Source organism: Hemicordylus capensis, chromosome 1 (assembly GCF_027244095.1).
Source record: "Hemicordylus capensis ecotype Gifberg chromosome 1, rHemCap1.1.pri, whole genome shotgun sequence".
Lineage (NCBI taxonomy): Eukaryota > Metazoa > Chordata > Lepidosauria > Squamata > Cordylidae > Hemicordylus > Hemicordylus capensis.
In genome coordinates, this window is record NC_069657.1 from 449,991,904 (window position 1) to 450,011,573 (window position 19,670).

Below are 19,670 nucleotides of genomic sequence, written 5' to 3' on the forward strand. Positions count from 1 at the left end.
ACATCAGCAAGAGCCACTGGAAGGATGCTGTGCTGGGGATGGATAGGGACGGTTGCTCTCTCCCTGCTACATATAAGATAATCATCACTTTTAAAAGGTGGTTCTTTGCTCAGTTAGAACTGACCAAATAGCTGATCAGTGACAATGCTGATGATTTTCAGACCAGGATTATGAGCACATGAAGAAACCCGACTCACTCCTGCAGTCTTCCCAAGAAGTCATCTTCATATGAAGTCAGGTTATTGGTTCATCAATGTCAGTATTGTCTACATTGACTGGGCTCATTCTCACAACCATGCGGGGCTGGGGTGGGGGGCTGAAGAGAAGGCACGCTCCTACTTGTGCCTCCCAGATTACCAGAGTGTCCTTTGGGCTCTGCAGCTCCCACACCCCATGGAATTGATTGCCAGGAAATCTAGGACCCACAAACAGAAGTACTTTCGCACATCATGCATAATCAACTTGTGAAATTCTCTGCCACAAGATGTGGTGACAGCCAACAAACTGGATGGCTTTAAGAGGGGTTTGAATAACTTTATGGAGGAGAGGTCTATCAATGGCTACTAGTCGGAGGGCTATAGGCCACCTCCAGCCTCAAAGGCAGGATGCCTCCAGGGGCATATCTAGAGTGGGGCAGGTAGGGCACGTGCCCCGGGCGCCACTTGAAGGGGGGCGTCATTTTTAAAATGAATTTTCTTTTTAAAAAATGGCCACCAAAGACAAAATGGCCACCAGGCATGCTCAAATGGCCTCTGTGAGGCCCTCGGCCATGCCAGGCCTCACAGAGGCCATTTGAGCAGGCGTGGCAGTCTCCAAAATGGCCACCATGCCAATCTTTGCAGGCCCAAACAGGCCCGAAAATCAGCCCAGGACGGGCTGTGGCAGTGAATTAAGAGGCCGGTGGGGGCAGGGGGAACCTTTGCAGGCACCCCCCACACACACACAGCCTTTAGGAAGCACCCCAAAGGGGCTACAGGTAAACAAAAATTTAAAATTTAATATGTCACAGTACACATATTCAGTTTGGCACTATGTACAGAGAATCAGGTCTTGTGAATATGGAGCTGATGCTTATGAGCTAGGATTGTATTCATTTGCTCTCACTTTGCTTCTTGTGAGAAGTGAGTTAAATGTGATGTCTTAATAATATGGCTATTAAGGGTGAGTTTGTCTTTGAAAGTGTGAAATCCTTAATATTAAGGCCCACTGGGAGTTTCTTGCTCTCTTTCTCTCATTTTAACTGTATTTCTGAAAGACTAGAATATATTCCAAGCAGTTGCACAGTTTACTCTGCATATTCTTTAATTATTTACAGAGTATCTGGGAAAAGTCAAATTCTCCATTGATTTTTAAAACTTATATAATGGTGATGCTACAATGCATAGTAGAGAATTAGACAGGCACTTTGTTTAGTTTTCCAAGTACACTTCTACATAGTATTTGGGTATTTCATGAGCCCCCGCATACTGAAATTTGTAGTTTTCCATCATTTTTTGGTCTGGCTAAGTCCACTGCTAAATAGTTTTTTGAAATATTAAAAGATTAATGAGCTTGACTTGTATTTTTCAGCTGATATTATGGTAAAGTTACCTGAAAGATGGGTGTCAGATGCTTGGACAGGGGGTGCAATTTCAGTGCTTGCCCTAGGCACTATTTTCTCTAGATACGCCTCTGGATGCCTCTGAGTACCAGTTGCAGGGGAGTAACAGCAGGAGAGAGGGCATGAACCCAACTCCTGCCTGTAGGCTTCCAGCAGCATCTGGTGGGCCACTGTGTGAAATGGGATGCTGGACTAAATGGGCCTTGGGCCTTGGGCTGATCCAGCAGGGCTGTTCTTATGTTCTTATGTTCTAATGATGGCAAGGCTGACTCCAAAGGGGAGTGGGACTGGGCTGTGCTATGGCCTTAAGAAGAGTGGCAAAAAGGTCCCATTCTTCAACAGCATCCCATTCTCACTTTGCTTGGAACACCCAATAAAGCCAGAGTCAACACAAGAGAACTCTCACTTTCCATAGCCTGCTTACTTCAGATTAAGGAGGACCACTGAGCTTTGAGTCTTGACCAAATGCCAACATAACCCTGGAGTGACAGAGAAGGCTTCATCTTCTGATGTTTGCTTTGTAGGCAGGTCTTAAAGACAGACATCCTCTAGTGGCAACCCTCTCTTGAGATGATTGGACCAGAGTGCATTTGAGTCCAGAAGGTAGGAGGAGCTATATACAGTCTATGAAGGGAGAAACAGAGTTTACAGCTGTTTGATGTACCCTGAGGACAGAGCAGGATTTTTATTGCTGTTCTTTTCTTGTGTCTCCTTGGAGTCTGGGACTCAGTCAACTGAGCAATCAGCTCTTATAGTTTGCAAGAAGGATTGGCGCTTCTGGCCAAACTGGTGAGTGGATGGAATTTGAGTATATCTCCCTTCTTTTTTATGGTGGGTTTTCACCAACATTTTCAGATGGTTTTGGGGAAGTCACTTCTACCAATAATACGACTGTAGGTTGTGCAAAGCAACAGATCCAGAGCATTTCCTTCCCAGGAGCTTAAAAACATTTCTCCCAGTGTGACTAAGTAGTCTTTAGGACATCTGATCTGAGTAAGGAATAACTCAACTTCTGGGAAACGATAGTTGCAGATCTGTGTATTGATCTTTCCATGAGGCAAAATGTGGACGCATTCATGGGTAAAAGTATATGTGGCACTTCTATACAATAAGGAGAAGAGAGGCAGCCCATCCTGAAGCATGGACATGGCTCAACCAGCCTTCCATAAACTGCTCTGTCTGTACATCTCCCTTGCACATTCTGAAGCTGGGACTTTCCTGGGTTCATAGAAGACCTCACTGTACTTCTCTGCTTGTTGTTTGTTTGTTTGTTTGTTTATCTTCATCTCTAAGATAAGGGTTATAGTGTTGACTTGTCTGAAGCCACCTGAAATGACAGATCTGGATCTGGTTACTGCCTGAATAGGAGACGACCTGTAAATCCTGTGTTCATAATCTGGAGTCCTCCTTTGCTTAAGAAGTGGGATGCACATGAATCTGAAGTGCCATTACACAAAGAGGATGGCTGACATCCTAATTTATGAACCTTACATGATTGTGGTGTGCGAAACAGCGGTGTTGCTGCTGAGATCCAGAGTGACACAGCACCAGAGTTCACTTTGGGGAGCAGGGTGAATTTCAACAGCCTCCCATTTCCTAGACGCCCACTGTGCCACCGAGAAAATGTCCCTGAGGGCTGCACAATGCACAGGAACCCATTTTAGGGAGGCACAGAGCACTAATGGGAGAAAAGGAGGCCATCAAAATACATCCCCCAACCTGTGCAAGCACCGGTGCTGCATTTATTTATTTATTTATTTATTTATTTATTTATTTATTTATTTATGTGTTTTCATGCCACCCAGAACTCACATCTCTGGGTGGTTTACAACAAAGCAAACAAACAGAAAAAAGTTGAAACATTAGTATATATATATGATACAGTAAATGTTAAAACATGACAATTTAAATTTTAAAACATTTTAAAACAATATTAAAACTATTAAAACAATATTTAATTAAAAGCCTGGGTGTGTCTTTAAAGACTTTTTAAAAGTTGTCAGAGATGGGGGGGCTCTTAACCAAACCCACCAGCAGCACTGGAGGAGATCTGGTCTTGTGGTAAAGATAAAGTGTGCCATCAAGTTGATTTTGACTCCTGGTGCCCACAGAGCCCTGTGATTTTCTTTGGTAGAATACAGGAGGGGTTTACCATTGCCTCCTCCCGTGCAGTATGAGATGATGCCTTTCAGCATCTTCCTATATTGCTGCTGCATGATACAGGTGTTTCCCATTGTCTGGGAAACATACCAGTGGGGATTCGAACTGGCAACCTTCTGCTTGTTAGTCAAGCATTTCCCCGCTGGGTGGTAGCGAGCAAGAACTGTTCCCTTTGCTAAGCAGCGTCTGCCCAGTTTGCATTTGAATGGGAGACTGCATATGAATACTGTAAGATATCCCCCTGAGGGGAAGGGGCCGCTCTGGGAAGAGCACCTGCATACTTGCATGCCGGAGGTTCTAAGTTCCCTCCTTGGGACTCCTGCCTGCAACATTGGAGAAGCTGCTACCAGTTGTATACTGAGCTAGATGGACCAATGTTCTGACTCAGTATATGGCAGCTCTCTATATTCCTATGTTCCACTGCTGCTCCTCACATGGAAATCATGTTTCATTAGTCTGGATGTTTACCAACGTGGGAGTTATTGCATTCCTGAAAGCTCCTTCATCTTTCATTCCTTTTCTTGGTGTTCCCACGCAATGAGTTTGAAGAGGTTTGCACAGTGTATTTGCTCTTTTTGGAAAGAAGTGCCTGCAGCACTAAAAATATCCCTATATCACTTGTGCACCAGGATTCATGCACATGTGCTACCTTGCCTATTTTGACTCCATGAAGCGGAGTTAGTTGAACTTTTCAAAACACTGTTGCTTACCCCATTGTACCAGTGCTTTGTTAGCCAGGATGTGACCCAACATCTCCTGTCACCCCAGTGTCTTTTGTTGTCTTTTGTTGTAGTGAATAGGGAACAGAGTTCCCAGCCAAATATCTGCCTTTGCTGTCTTGTGATGATGAAGCCCTGCTGTCTTCTGTTTATTGTCCTTGCCTTGGTCCTCCTTTGTGAACCGGGTAAGTAGTTAACTTCAGCTTTAGACTGGACAAGTAGAAATGCCAAGGCAGGGGTTCTCAACCTTGGGTTCCCAGATGCCGATCATTATAGCTGTGGATAATGGGAATTGTAGTCCATCACTGTCTGGGGACCCAAGCCTGGGAAACCCTGCCCTAGAGTAAATCTTAACCTGGGCCCTCCTACTCAACTCAGTCTCATGCCTATCCACTTCCTCTCTGACACCATATTTATCCTTGCAGGCAGCTTCTTTTACTAACACTACATCAGAATGAAAATGATCTCTTTTCTAAGCTTTTCTCTAGACTAATAGCTAAAATGCCATTAGTGAGCACTCATGCCAAGTATGGGTGTACACAAAATCAGTTTTCCCAGTTGGGTTCAAATCCTAACCGGATTTGAATCAGACCAGACTGGCTCGGCACTGCCCCCTCTGAACTGGGCCCCCAGCTTGGTTCGAATGTGAACTGTATCAGGCCTAGTTCAAAGCCCCTACTTGTGAGTAAAAATGATTACTTACAGCCTCTGCCCGTGGCTCCTGCAGCTCTGGTGGCCATGGGGGAGGGGGGCAGAAGCACACCTCTAATGCCCAGAGGATGATTGGTTATATGTTCACATGGAAGTGCCTTATATTAAGGCAGATCATTGGTCCATCTAGCCCTGTCCTGCCAATTCCAACTGGAAGTGGCTCTCCAAGCTCTTGGGTAGAATGATCTCTTCCAGCCTGCTCCCTGAGCTTCATTGCCTGGAGATGCCAGGAATAATCAGTGTTAGACCTCCAACGAGAATGGGATAGACTTTACTACAGACGTTGGGCCACTCCATGAAGGACTCAGCAAGGACTTGACTGCCTGCTAGGTCCTTCTGTTGCAGAGACTGGTGGTTTTACTGTCAACCATGACAAATGTTGCATGTATGCAGAAAGATTAGGGACTCCTCAATAAAGTTATGGAAAATGGGCGAAAGTTATGCTTTAAACACAGTCTACAGCCCCCTACTTGACCATGAGGCTCAGTGAGTAGCCATGGTGAACTTGTTCAGGCATTCTGCTTGACCATGTACCAGGTTACAGCATCCATGAAAGCATGCCTTTAAGACCCACCCCCATGTTGACACACTCTTTAACTCCGCCCCCTCCATACCACTATTACAGTGCTTGTCTGAAGAGACCAATGCTGTACTGACAGGCATGGGCATCTGGAGTGGGGCAAGTGGGGCAGTTGTCCCCCAGGACTGAAACAGTCCCATTTAATTAAATGGGGCTTACACCTAGGTAAGTGTGTATAGGACTACAGCTTTCCTATACCCAGGAAAGTGCAATCCTAGACCCAAGTAAGTGGGTCTAGGATTGCAGCTGATTGCAACCCAGAAAAGGTCCATGCTTACAGGAACACAGGAAACTGCCTTATATTGTCTAGGGATGTGTCCCCATTCTATATTGAACCGGTTTGGTTCGATGGCTCAATATCAGATCAACACCCCCTCCCGCCCCCGTTTGGTTTGATATCGAACAGAACCTCCACTCCCTCTCGCCAGCCTGTTTGAGGGTTCTAAGTTTAAACAAAGTTTTTAAAAAGAAATATAACTCACTGTCACTGCTCCAGGGGGCTTCTCTGAGGCTGTGGGAGTCTCCGGAGGTTCCCCCTCCTGCTGCCAGCCTCCATTAATGTCCAAATTGCCCAGTTCGGGCAGTCTTCAGCCCGTTCCAATCCTGCCCTCCATTGTGGTGGTCATTTTGGAAGCTGCTGTGCATGCCCAATGGGCCTCTGCGTAGCTGGACCTGGCCATGGAGAAGCCGTCCAGAGCAGCGGTGGTGAGTTATCTTTCTAAAAATATAAATAAATTGTAAACCCCCCAAACATGAACCGAACTGGGGTGGGGTGGGGTGCATAAAGCTGAACATGCCTGGTCAGGTTCGAGTTCATACCGGACTCGAACTGAACCCTGGCAACCTGGTTTTGTGCACACCCCTAATACTGACTCAGACCATTGCCCCATCAAGCTTCATATTGTCTACCCTGACTGGCAACAGCTCTCCATGATTTCAGGCAAGAGTGTTTCCCAGGCCTACCTGGAGACATTACCTGGGATTGAGCCTGGGACATTCTGCTTGTAATGTAGATACTCTTCCATTGAACTACCATGCCATTCTCTTCATACTCATGGAGAGGTTCTTCCCATGTTTATGGCACAGGAACATACCCTTTTTGCTACCTATGAATGAAGCCATGAAAATGAAGGGACTATTCAGACAAGCACTGCTTTGAGTCACAAAAAGTGCTGTAAAGATGATGGTGGGCAAAACCACAATACTCAGGAGCTACCATGCATATGCTTATAATGGAATACTCATTTTTCTCTCTCCGTAAACAAACTGGGAGCAGTTTTGAAAATATAAACTAATAATTATGGCAGTGTGCAAGAACAATGATTTGTGTGTATGTGTGTGTGTACAGGAATCACTACTATAGACAACAAAGACATATGTCTTCGTAACAATGGGCACTGCATACTTTTGGGCTGTCCTGACAAATTTTCAAAGATTGGGAGCTGTGATACGGTGATCACTTGCTGCAAAGGTGAGAATGAAATTGAGACTGAATCAGAGCCACAAATGTCTATTTGCTTCTGTGTCATAACATAAGCACATAGGAAGCTGCCATATACCAAGTCAGACTATTGGTCCATCTAACTCAGTATTACCTATGCAGACTGGCAGTGGCATCGCCAAGGTTGCAGGCAGGAGTCTCTCTCCTCCCTTAAAAGGAATATCTTACAGTGCTCACACAAATAGTCACAAATTGTTGTAGAAGGCCTGGTAGAGATCATAAATGCATCTCTGAGGGAAGGTAGGATGCCTCCTAGTCTTAAGGAGGCAATTATTAGACCGCTTCTAAAGAAGCATATCTTGGATCCCTCGGAGCTGAGTAATTACAGGCCTGTCTCCAACCTTCCGTGGCTGGGCAAGGAAATTGAGAGGGTGGTGGCCTCCCAGCTCCAGACAGTCTTGGAGGAAACTGATTATCTAGACCCATTTCAAACTGGCTTCCGGGCTGGATATGGGGTGGAGACTGCCTTGCTCGGTCTGATGGATGATCTCCAACTGGCAATTGACAGAGGAAGTGTGACTCTGTTCGTCCTTTTGGACCTCTCGGTGGCTTTCGATACTATCGACCATAGTGTCCTTCTGGAGTTTCTGAGGGGGTTCGGAGTGGGAGGCACTTCTTTGCAGTGGTTCCGCTCCTACCTCTCAGGCAGGTTCCAGATGGTATCCCTTGGAGACTGCTGTTCTTCAAAATCTGAACTTTTGTATGGTGTCCCTCAGGGCTCCGTATTGTCTCCGATGTTGTTTAACATCTACATGAAAGCACTGGGAGAGTTCATCAGGAGATTTGGTGCAGGGTGCTATCAGTATGCTGATGACACCCAAATCTATTTCTCCATGTCAGCATCATCGGGAGAGGGTATAACCTCCCTAAATGCCTGCCTGGAGTCAGTAATGGGCTGGATAAGGGATAACAAACTGAGACTGAATCCAGATAAGACGGAGGTACTCATTGTGCGGGGTTGGAACTTGGGAGACAATTTTGATCTGCCTGTTCTGGATGGGGTCACACTTCCCCAGAAGGAACAGGTACGCAGTCTAGGGGTGATTCTAGATCCAAGTCTCTTCTTGGTGTCCCAGGTTGAGACAGTGGCCAGAAGTGCCTTATATCAGCTTCAGCTGATACACCAGCTGCGTCCGTTTCTTGAGTTAGATGACCTCAAAACAGTGGTACATCTGCTGGTAACCTCCAGACTGGATTACTGCAATGCGCTCTATGTGGGGCTGCCCTTGTACGTAGTCTGGAAACTACAGTTGGTCCAGAATGCAGCAGCCAGGCTGGTCTCTGAGTCATCTAGGAGAGACCATATTACTCCCGTATTGAAGGAGTTACACTGGCTGCCAATATGTTTCCGGGCAAAATACAAGGTGTTGGTCATAACCTATAAAGCCCTAAACAGCTTGAGCCCTGGGTTTTTAAGAGAACATCTTCTTCGTAATGAACCCCACCACCCATTGAGATCATCAGGAGAGGTCCGTCTGCATTTGCCACCGGCTCCTCTGGTGGCTAGCTACTCAGGGACAGGCCTTCTCTGCTGCTGCCCCGAGGCTTTGGAATGTGCTCCCTAGTGAAATAAGAGCCTCCCCATCTCTGACATCCTTCAAAAAGTCCTTAAAGACGCATTTCTTCACCCAGGCTTTTAACTGATATTGTTTTGATTGTTTTGAATGTTGTTTTTAGAATATTATTTTATAATTTTAAATTGTGTTTTAAATTTCTTGCTTTTAAATTTTTGTTTTGTTTTGTTTTTGTTTTTAATTAATGTTTTACTTTTTAATCTTGTAAACCGCCCAGAGACGTAAGTTTTGGGCGGTGTAAAAATATGATAAAATAATAATAAATAAATAATAATAACAAATAAAATTCAACCAGGGAAGACCCTGCTTAGCAAAGGGGACAATTCATGCTTCCTATCGCAAGACCAACACAGTGGGTGCAGTGGGGAAATGTCTTGGTTAGCAAGCCAGAGGTTGCTGGTTCGAATCCCTGCTGGTATGTTTCCCAGACTATGGGAAACATGTATCGGGCAGCAGTGATACAGGAAGATGGTGAAAGGCATCATCTCATACTGCATGGGAGATGGCAATGGTAAACCCCTCCTGTATTCTACCAAAGACAATCACAGGGCTCTGTGATCACCAGGAGTCAACACTGATTTGACAGCACACTTTATGTTTTACCACAAGACCAGCTCTTGCAAAAGGAGAGAGGAATGGACAAATTGAAGATGATGGTTGACATCATCGGTGTCGGGTCCTGGCGATCACAGAGCCCTGTGATTGTCTTTGGTAGAATACAGGAGGGGTTTACCATTTCCCTCTCCCACACAGTATGAGATGATGCCTTTCACCATCTTCCTGTATTACTGCTGCCTGATACATGTGTTTCCCATAGTCTGAAGAGGACATGTGGTAGAAAGATGTGACTGTACCACAGAGAGCTTCCAGAGAACTACAGTGCGGAGGATGGAAGCCAATTTTCTTTGATCCCTGCTTCCTCCAGATCTGGCCTACACCAATCAAAAATATGACCCTGAGAGCAACACAGCCCTCAGAGATATATTTTTGTGTTGCACAAAGCACTCTGTGGAACATTGCAGAAAACCACCACCCCCATCCTCCACACTCCATGCTGTAGTACTATAGAAGCAATCCACAGCATGGATACATCTTCCTGGAGTGCATCAGTTTTGCTAGTGAGAATGTCAGCGGGTGTGTTCAAAGCATTGTTGCCTGTGGTGTGCACACTCATTTCTTTAGGGTGTCTCATCAAACAGGTTTGGCAGGCTTTTGAAGATTCACAAACACTTTCCAAACCTGTTTGATCACAGATGAGCATGGGATGAATATGCACATCCTCAGTCACGGCTGTGATGCTACTTGCATCATTCCTAATGGGAGAAGCTTTGCAGTGAGCAGCCTCACCTCTGCAAATCTGTGCTTTGGCTGCATTTGGAAAACTGCATTCAGTTCTGACAGGGGCATAGGGAGCTAGGTGGGGGCCAGGGGACAGAATCCGACTGGCACCCCTGCCCTGCACTGAGTGTTCCTTTGCACGCACATCCCCTGCATCTGACGTCAGTTGCAAGGAGGTGGGGCAGTGCAAGAACAGGGCCATCCGCTGATGGGGGAAATGAAACTCTGCCCTGTTCTTGGCACTATCCCCCCCCCATCTGATGCCAGATTCAGGGGAGGGGCCTTGCCTGGGGGAAAAGTCCAACCCTCCCTAGCCAGTATGCCTTGAGCTTCCAGCCAGTGAGTGCTTTGACCTTTGGGGTTTGAGGAAAATTGTCCCCCTCTTGCTCAACAGTCAGTACGCCCCTGGTTCCTGGTCTGGAACTGGAGAATGTGCAGAAGAGGGCAACCAAGATGATTAGAGGCTTGGAGCACTTTCCTTATAAGGCAAGGCTGCAGCATCTGGGGCTTTTTAGTTTGGAGAAGTGGCGACTACGGGGAGACATAATAGAGGTGTATGAAGTTATGCATGGAGTAGAAAGAGTGGGCAGAGACAAATTTTCCTCCCTCGCTCACAATACAAGAACCAGGGGTCACCCCATGAAACTGAAGGTAGGGAAATTTAGGACCAACAAAAGGGAGTGCTTTTTCACACAGCACATAATTAATCTATGGAACTCTCTGCCACGTGTTGTGGTGATGGCCACCAGCTTGGATGGCTTTAAAAGGGGCTTGGATGAATTCATGGAGAACAGGTCTATCAATAGCTACTTGTCTGGTGGCTGTGAGCCACCTCCAGCCTCAGAGGCACAATGCCCCTCAATACCAGTTGCAGGGGAGCAACAGCAGGAGAGACACCATGCCTTCACCTCTTGCCTGTGGGCTTCTTGAAGGCATCTGGTGGGCCACTGTGTGAAACAGAGTGCTGGACCAGTTAGGCTTTGGGCCTGGCCCAGCAAGGATGTTCTTATGCTTTAGACTGCATCACAGCAAATGTGTGCCTCTCTCTAAAAACTATGGTTCTATGTATGGTGTGTCAACCAGTGATGATGATGATGATGATGATGATGATGATGATGATGATGATGATGCCTATATACTGCTTTAGAACAACCAAAGCTCTGATAGTGGATTGCATAGCCTAATAAATGGGAAGATGATTTCCTGTTCCAAAGTGGCTCATAGTCTAACACACACACACACACACACACACACACACACACACACACACACACACACGACACCAGCAACCCAGCAACAGCCAATGTGAGGGAACTTAAATTTCTTCAAATTGAAATTCAAAAGAATAATGTCCAGGGTCTCGTGGGCTGAGTTTAATGAGGCCAGGAAAGCAGAAAGTTGAAATAAGAGCCTTCCCATCCCTGGCAACTTTTAAAAAAGCACTGAAGACACATTTATTCACCCAGGCTCTTAATTAGATTTATAGTATTTTTAATGTTGAGGTTTAAATGATTTTAATGTTAATGATTTTAATGATTAAATGGTTTTAATTGTTTAATTGATTTAGTTTTGATTTTAATTGTTAATTTATTTTTATTGTTTTTATTTTGATGTAAACTGCCCTGAGCCATTTTTGGAAGGGTGGTGTATCACTCAAATGAATGAATGAATGAATGAATGAATGAATGTGGTTAGAGAAATGCAGAACTTTGAAAAAAGGTTTGGATGGCTGTATTGGTACCTTGGATTTGTAAATCTTAACTGAGAATCTCCAAACGTTTTGTTTTTAGAATATAACTGATGGGAGCATGTCTCGGCTTCAAGCAGAGATGCAGCATTGAACCGTCATCTACTGTTTTAATGCCCTGGCAAACTCTGCATTATGGGCTTTTCACCTGCTCAAGAACCGCAATATGACACTTGCTTGGAATATTTTAAAGTTGTTCTCCTAATAAAAGCAACATGCAAAGCCTGTGTCTATTGCCTGTGCATTTGGACAAGCTGAAAGGAGATTATCTGCATTTGAACAAGCTGGGAGTCCATAACAAAATTTGTGAGAAACATTTATTAGGAGGCCCCAATCCAGAGTGTTCACACACAACTATAGGGACATTATCCAAGACGTAGGAACATAGGAAGCTGCTATATACTGAGTCAGACCATAGGTCCATCTAGCTCAGTATTGTCTACACAGACTGGCAGTGGCTTCTCCAAGGGTGCAGGCAGCAATCTCTCTCAGCCCTATCTGGGAGATGCTGCCAGGCAGGGAACTTGGAACCTTCTGCTCAGTGAAGACAGTGAAGTCATTTGAGATGAAAATGAGGAAATTGTTTCAGAGAAGTCCAATTCAGATATTATGCTGTACAAGTGTGCAGATGTCTGTACAATCATACATGTGTGAATGTATGGACACAATCATACCTGTGTTCATTTTAAAAGTGAACTTCGATACAGGTCCTTCAAATGCATGCTACAGATAGTAAGTGTACTTCTGTACCTTCATTCAGCATAACATGTGAATAACTGTACCTGTGTACAGATCTGTACCTGTGTAGACTGTATACTCATACGAGTGTTGAAAATAATGTGTGAATGGGCCTGCAGTTAAACTGCATTAGAAGTTTGGAACCTGATGGGCAGGAGAGGTTTAGCCCTATTTGGATATTGTGCTGTGTGTGCATTCAAGTGTGCATACACATGTACTTGTTTTTGTGGGAATGACTCAACATGCATTCATTTTCAAAGTGAACTTGTGTACAGACCCACTCAAGGAGCTGGTTCAGATGATCAATGGATGACACATGCAATAAAGTCAGGGATGTGTTGAGAGTGTGCCCGCCCTGATGTCACTAATGAAATGTCCCGATGCACTCTCAGGGCATCCCTTAATAGTGCGAGAGGCATTTGTCTGAATCTCCCCTGTACACGCACTGCAAAACCTTTGGTTTTGCAGGTGTACAGATGTGTACATGCATAGACTCTACACAGGAACATAGGAAGGTGCCATATACTGAGTCAGACCATTGGTCTATCTAGCTCAGTATTTTCTTCACAGACTGGCAGCAGCTTCTCCAAGGTTGCAGGCAGGAATCTCTCTCAGCCCTATCTTGGAGAAGCCAGGGAGGGAGGTTGTACATGCATTGAAATAACATGTGGATAAGGCTGTTGTGTGAATCTTTCCTATGCCATAAGCACCATCCCTCCACAGTGTGACTTTCGAATCATTTCCGATTGTTCCAAGGAGTTAGGGAGGCAACAGGTTATACTGTACAACTTACATATAATTTGTAAGGCTGTGTCTGAGCTTTAACTCATCCATACCTCAACATGCCTTCCTGCCCCGCCCCAGGGACAAAAGTGCATCTTCCTATTATTAGCCCACCTTTGATCCACCTTGACCCCCAAACTGCCTTCTTTAATGAGGAGTAGAAGTGCATTGCATGATTATTGGCTGGGCTTTCTTACAACCTTCTGCCCCAATTTTGCAAGCAGTGTCCTCTAATTGTATAATCTGGTCTTGTGCTAAGGAGCCGCAGCTGGAGTTAGCAAGATGCTCTGCTCCCAGCTGCGTTTTCTGCCAGAAACACAAAGAAAAAGGGTCTTCATTTCTAATCCATATCTACTCTCATAGTAGATATTTCTAGTATCTACAATCATAGTAGATATCATAGTATCTATATAGATAGATAGATATCATAGTAGATAATCAATATCATAGTATCTACTATCAGAGCCAATGGTGAGAGTGCTGGACTAGGACTGGGAAGAGCTAAGTTCGAATCCCCATTCAACCATGAAACTCACTGGGTGACTCTGGGCGTATCTCTCATCCTAACCTACCTCACAGGGTTGTTGTGAGGATAAAAATAATCATGTACTGAGGTCCTCGGAGGAAGAGCGGAATAGAAATGTAATAAAATAAAATAAAAATAAAACTATCCGGTATGGGTCAGCAGTTTTCAGCTTTCTTCTCTCACAGCCCAGATGAAGGCCATCATTTACCTCCACAACCCAAAATTTATTCTCCTAAAGGATGCTCATAAAATCATAGGAGGGCAAGGCCATGCTATTTAAAATGCTTAACATTTATCTGGCACATTTAAGAGACTACAAAAGTGGGACTCGGTGCCTAAGATTCTGTGATACTGTATAAAATTGTAAGCCATACTTTGAAAGCTGTTGCTGTTGATTCTCTATGAGCTGCCTGTTATTTTAATGCCAAAGGCAAGAACCAACATGTTCTCTTTATGCTTGACTGGTTGCCCTGTTCTCCATTAAATATTAACCTTAAGTAGCCCACGGAAGGACCTCAGCGGTCTTTTCTGCATGTAGAAAAAGTCCAAAGAGAAAACAGTCTGGAGATTTATAATATATGTATATTAAGATGAGATTTATATATATATAGATAGATAGATAGATAGATAGATAGATATAGATATAGATATAGATATAGATATAGATATAGATAGATAGATACACACACACACAGAGTTTGAGTTTTAAAATCTATAAAAAGTCTATAAAAGTTTAAATTTTGAAAGTTCAAATTTATTTATTTATTTATTTATTTAAAATATTCATACCCCTCCCCTCCAGGGCACTACTGCTCGGGGCGGCTCACAACAATAAGATAGACACAAGATACAATGAAAGTAATACAATTAACTAGTTTTGTTTTTGTTTGTTTTTGTTTTTAAAATCAGATTAAAAACCGCAATCATTATTAGGTTCAAATTAAAGGTTATTTTAAAAGCTAAAAACTGAAAATGATAAAAAGCTAAATAACCTACCAGATATAACAAAAAAAAAATGGAGCATTAAAAAGCCTTCTTAAAAAGGTGTGTTCTAAGATGTTTTTTTAAAAAACACTGAGGGATGGAGCATGGCGAAGCTCTTCAGGGAGGGCATTCCAAAGCTGAGGGGCCACAACCAAAAAGGCCCTGTCTCTAGTCCCCACCAACCAGATCTCTACTGGTGGCAGGGCCATGAGCAGGGCCGGAGATGATGAGCAGAGGGCTCTGGCAGGTTCATAAGGGCAAATGAGGTCCAACAGGTACCCCAGCCCCAAGCCATGTAGAGCTTTAAAGGTCAATACCAGCACCTTGAATCCAGCCCAGAAGCAGACCAGTAGCCAATGAAGCTGACACAGGATGGGTGTTATACTCATGAAGCGACTTGCACCCACGAGCATCCTTGTGGCAGAATTCTGAACCACCTGAAGCTTCTGAACAGTCTTCAAAGTCAGCCCCACATAGAGCACATTGCAGTAGTCCAACCTGGATGTTACCAACACATGAGTGACTGAGGTCAGGTCTGACTTCCCCAATTAGAGTCGTAGCTGGCATACCAGCTGTAGTTGTTAAACTTTATGTATTTAGATGCTGACTATTTTATATATCTCCAGTCAGTTTATATAAAAATTTTAAATACAGCAAAAGTTAAAAACAATCAACAATCAAAAGAAAACAATTTGAAAGTTTAACAAAAAGCATGATTGAACAGGTATGTCAAGCATTTTTAAAAAGGCAGCGAGAGACGGAGAAAGTCTAATTCTGCCTGGGAGTGCATTTATGTATTCTGGTCTACCAGTGCCTATTAGCTTCAGTTGCCAAGAGGGGTGTGCACGGAATTGGCTGGCCCAGTTCGGTTCGAGTCTGAACTGCACTTCGACCAGGCCAGTTTGGTCTGGCACCCCTTCAACTCTCCCCCCCCCGCCATTCGGTTCGGTCGGGGAGAAAGGGGTTGCGGATGTGTGTGTGTTTTTTTAAAGAAAAATTATCTTACCCCCTTTGTGGGGAAGTTGTTGGAGGTGGCAGGGGGGGTTCTGCAGAGGTTCTCCCTCCCCACGCTGGCCTTCCTTGAAGCCCAAACGGGCCCGTTCGGCTGGATCTTCAGCCCATTCGGGCTTTCCCCCTCTGGTGCAGCGGCCATTTTGGAGGCCGCCGTGCCTGCAATTGGCCTTTGTATGACCCAGGCAGAGGCCAGTTGCACCAGTTGGGCCTTTTGGGTGAAGGCCCAAATGGCCAAAGAACCGGCTGAATGGGTCGGTTTGGGGTGCAAGGAAGGCTGGTGGGGAAGGGGGAACCTCCAAAGACACCCCCCGTGCCACCTCCAACAACTCCCCCAAAGAGTGTAAGGTATTTTTTTTTAAGGGTCTGCTAACCTCCGAACAGTTGGGGGTGTCAGGTCCAGGGTTGGGCCGAACAGGGGATGGTTCGGTTTGACCTCAGACCTTCAAACCGAACAGATTTGACGTTGAACGTCAAACCTGTTCACACATCCCTAGTTGCCAAGTTGAACTTATATGTTCAGCAGCAGAATTGCTGTGAATACTAGCTCTTGCAGGGTATGCTTTCAGGTGTTGTTTGTGAACTTCCCTGTAATGTTTGACTGGTCACCTTGACCACTGTGAAAGCAACGTGATGGACTGGATGAACTCTGCATCTGAGCCAGCAGGGCTTTTTTAAAAAGGTGCTTAACATGCATGACAAATTCATGTTTAATGCAAGGAATGCAGAATGGGGAAAGGTCATAATGTTTGCTGCATGGAGACTATAAGCAAAGAAGGAAACGCATGCTTTTAAGGGAAGGGACATGCTGCAAGCCCATTGTTCTGAAAGCAATGGATGAAACATGGCAAACTCATGATTTTGTATGGGAAGGGTAAGAGAAGGAAGGAAGTGAGGAAAGAGATGATTGGGTCAGATGGAAGGAAGAGATTTGTAGGGCCTATATAAAGAGAAACAAAGGCCTGTGTGTATGATTTTCCCCAAGAAAAAAAGTAAGAGCTTCCATTGCCAGTCCATTTGCCACACCTCCTCTGAACTGGGGAAGGCCAAGTGGTCTCTGACCTCAGCTAGCAGGGACTGGATCTTGCAGCCAAACTGGTAAGTGAAGGAAATGCAGGTCGCTCTCCCCCTTCTCGGATAGTGAACTATTTTCACTCAGATATGCAGTGTGGGTGGATGATGGAGTTTATTCCACTGGCTGACATCTTGATCAATGCTGTGTGCATACAGCCAAAAGAAACACATACAAGAGACCCTCATTATCTGAGATTTCACAGGTCGCGGTTTCATGTATCCATGGCATGAAATATAAGCATTTTCTGCCTATCTGTGGTTCCTGAGTGGTCAGAAATGACTTCCAATGTCATTTCTGGCCACCATTTTGAAGCACAGAGACATTTTGTGGCCCCTTTTTGTTTATTATTCTCATGCTCCAGATGTTTCAGGTAAATTGTTCCTTATTGTTCTCACTTTCTCCCAGTGCCTCTTGGGAACATACAAGAAGCCCTCAACTTACAAATGGGTTGTGTTCTAAAAGTTCATAACTTAGAACATATATAGTTCCCAAGAGTGACAACTTGTTTGTATGTGCAGATTGACATTTGTAAGTTGAGTGTTTATAACTTGGGGCGTGCCTGTATTTGTGATCTGATGTACTATGCTGGCAACACATTTGCCGTCCCTGGAACAGAAGGAAAGACAGAGCTACACAGGACCAGTTTGGATTATACCATCTGACTCAGTCATCGATGGAGGTCCTTACCCACAAACATTCCTCTCCCCCACCTGCCATTCTGTCCCCACATGATCACATGAGGGGCAGAAGGTGCTGAGCTGCCCCTAGTTTTAAATTAGTGTGTTTAACCAGTTAACATGGTTCTTCAGGGCAGAACAGCATCTTGGAGAGGAGATGTGTGCATGTTTTATGGGTATGATCTGAGCTGGACCACAGTCTCCTCTCTCCTTTAGGGTCTTTTCTTTCAGGGATACAGAGAATTCTGAGCCAAACTTCTGCCATTCTTTTCTCATGGATAAGAAAACCTGTTACCTTTTCTTTGGTGTCCTTGCCTTGGTGCTCCTTCTTGATCCAGGTAAGCCATCCCTTCAGCTCCAGTCAGACAAACCCTCAAATAATCGGATCCTAGGACAAATAACTACACTGGGCATTCCTTTCTTTTTAGTTGCCTCCTGCCTTTCTGGCAGACAGAGATGCTCATGGCTGTTTTTAATGAATGAAGGATGCTGGCTGACACACCATGCAGAAAACTGTGTACTGCTTCTGAGCCACTTTATAGCCCATCGGTGTTGTTTGTGAAGGCAGGACTGCTCCGGGGCTACCAAGCAGGGTGTCATTGCAATTGTGATGGAGCTCTCATTGGGAATGATGGGGCTAGCATCACAACTGCCACAATGCACTCCTTAGTAGCCATGGAGTGGCCCCACCTTTGCAAACTGTCCAGGTGGGCTGTAGAATTTGTTTTATTATTATGTATTTATTTATTTATTCGATGTATATACCACCCTTCCAAAAATGGCTCAGGGCAGTTTACAACAGAATGAAAACAATTAAACCCAGTTAAACCATTAAAAACAAAATTATGAAAACAGAATAAAACCAATTAAACATCAAAATAGTTATAAACCCTGGAAAACCAGGGCAAACATTTAAAACAATTTAAAACAGCTCACAACAGTTTACAAACCCTGGAAGACCAGGCCAAACAAATAGGTTTTAAAGGTTCTCCTGAATGACAGTAATGAACTCAAATTACGGATTTCTGCTGGGAGTGCATTCCATAGCCCAGGAGCAGCTACAGAGAAGGCCGGCCTCTGATTTGCCACCAGAAGAACAAGTGGTAACTGGAGACAGACCTTCTCAGATGACCTTAACGTGCAGTGGGGATCATGCAGAATGACTCAGAAGTAGCACATGGACCTCTCACTTGGATCAGCAGTTCGCTGCACAGAATGTGGGCCACTGTATATCCAACTCAAGTGCAGGTTAGTAGCCAAGAAGCTGTACTGTGAAGAAGGAACTCCCTTGTTCAAATCTTGCTTTTGCTATGAATCCAACAGGTGGCTTTAGACAAACCACTCTGCTTGGACTGGAGAGGAGTTTGGAGGGGCTAGATTCCTTATCTGCCCTACTGGCAGTGGAAGTGCATGGGTGAGAACAGCACTGTTAATTAAGTGTAGCTGGAGACATGGAGTTAAGATTCAAAGTAAAGAGATTTATTTAGGAAATACATCTGAGAGATAGAGAGCCTACATGCCTTGCTGCTAACTACATCAAGAATGGGGGAAGAAGACAGAAGTCTCTCTCTCTGGTGAGAGAATGAAACTTGAGAGTAACAAATAGGAATCAGGACAGAAACAGAGACTGCCTTCAGATGTAACGCCAAAGCACTGGTCCAATGGATCCATGGTTCTGCTCTCCCCCTTCCCCCACTCTTCCATCAGCATTCAGACAAAATGGAGAACGATCTAACTGCAGTCATGATGACTGCAGAGAGGAGGGAGAACTAGCTGCTGGGGCTTCCTTCTTTAATGAAGGACAACTCCAGTAGCCAATGGCAGTCAGAGACAAGGATGAATTTCCCCCCTCAACTCCAGTTCCATGAGGGGAAAACTGCGGAGCTGATGTTCGGATGTAACACTAACCCAGAGCTATGAAAAAGGTGCAGAAATCAAAAGAAGGA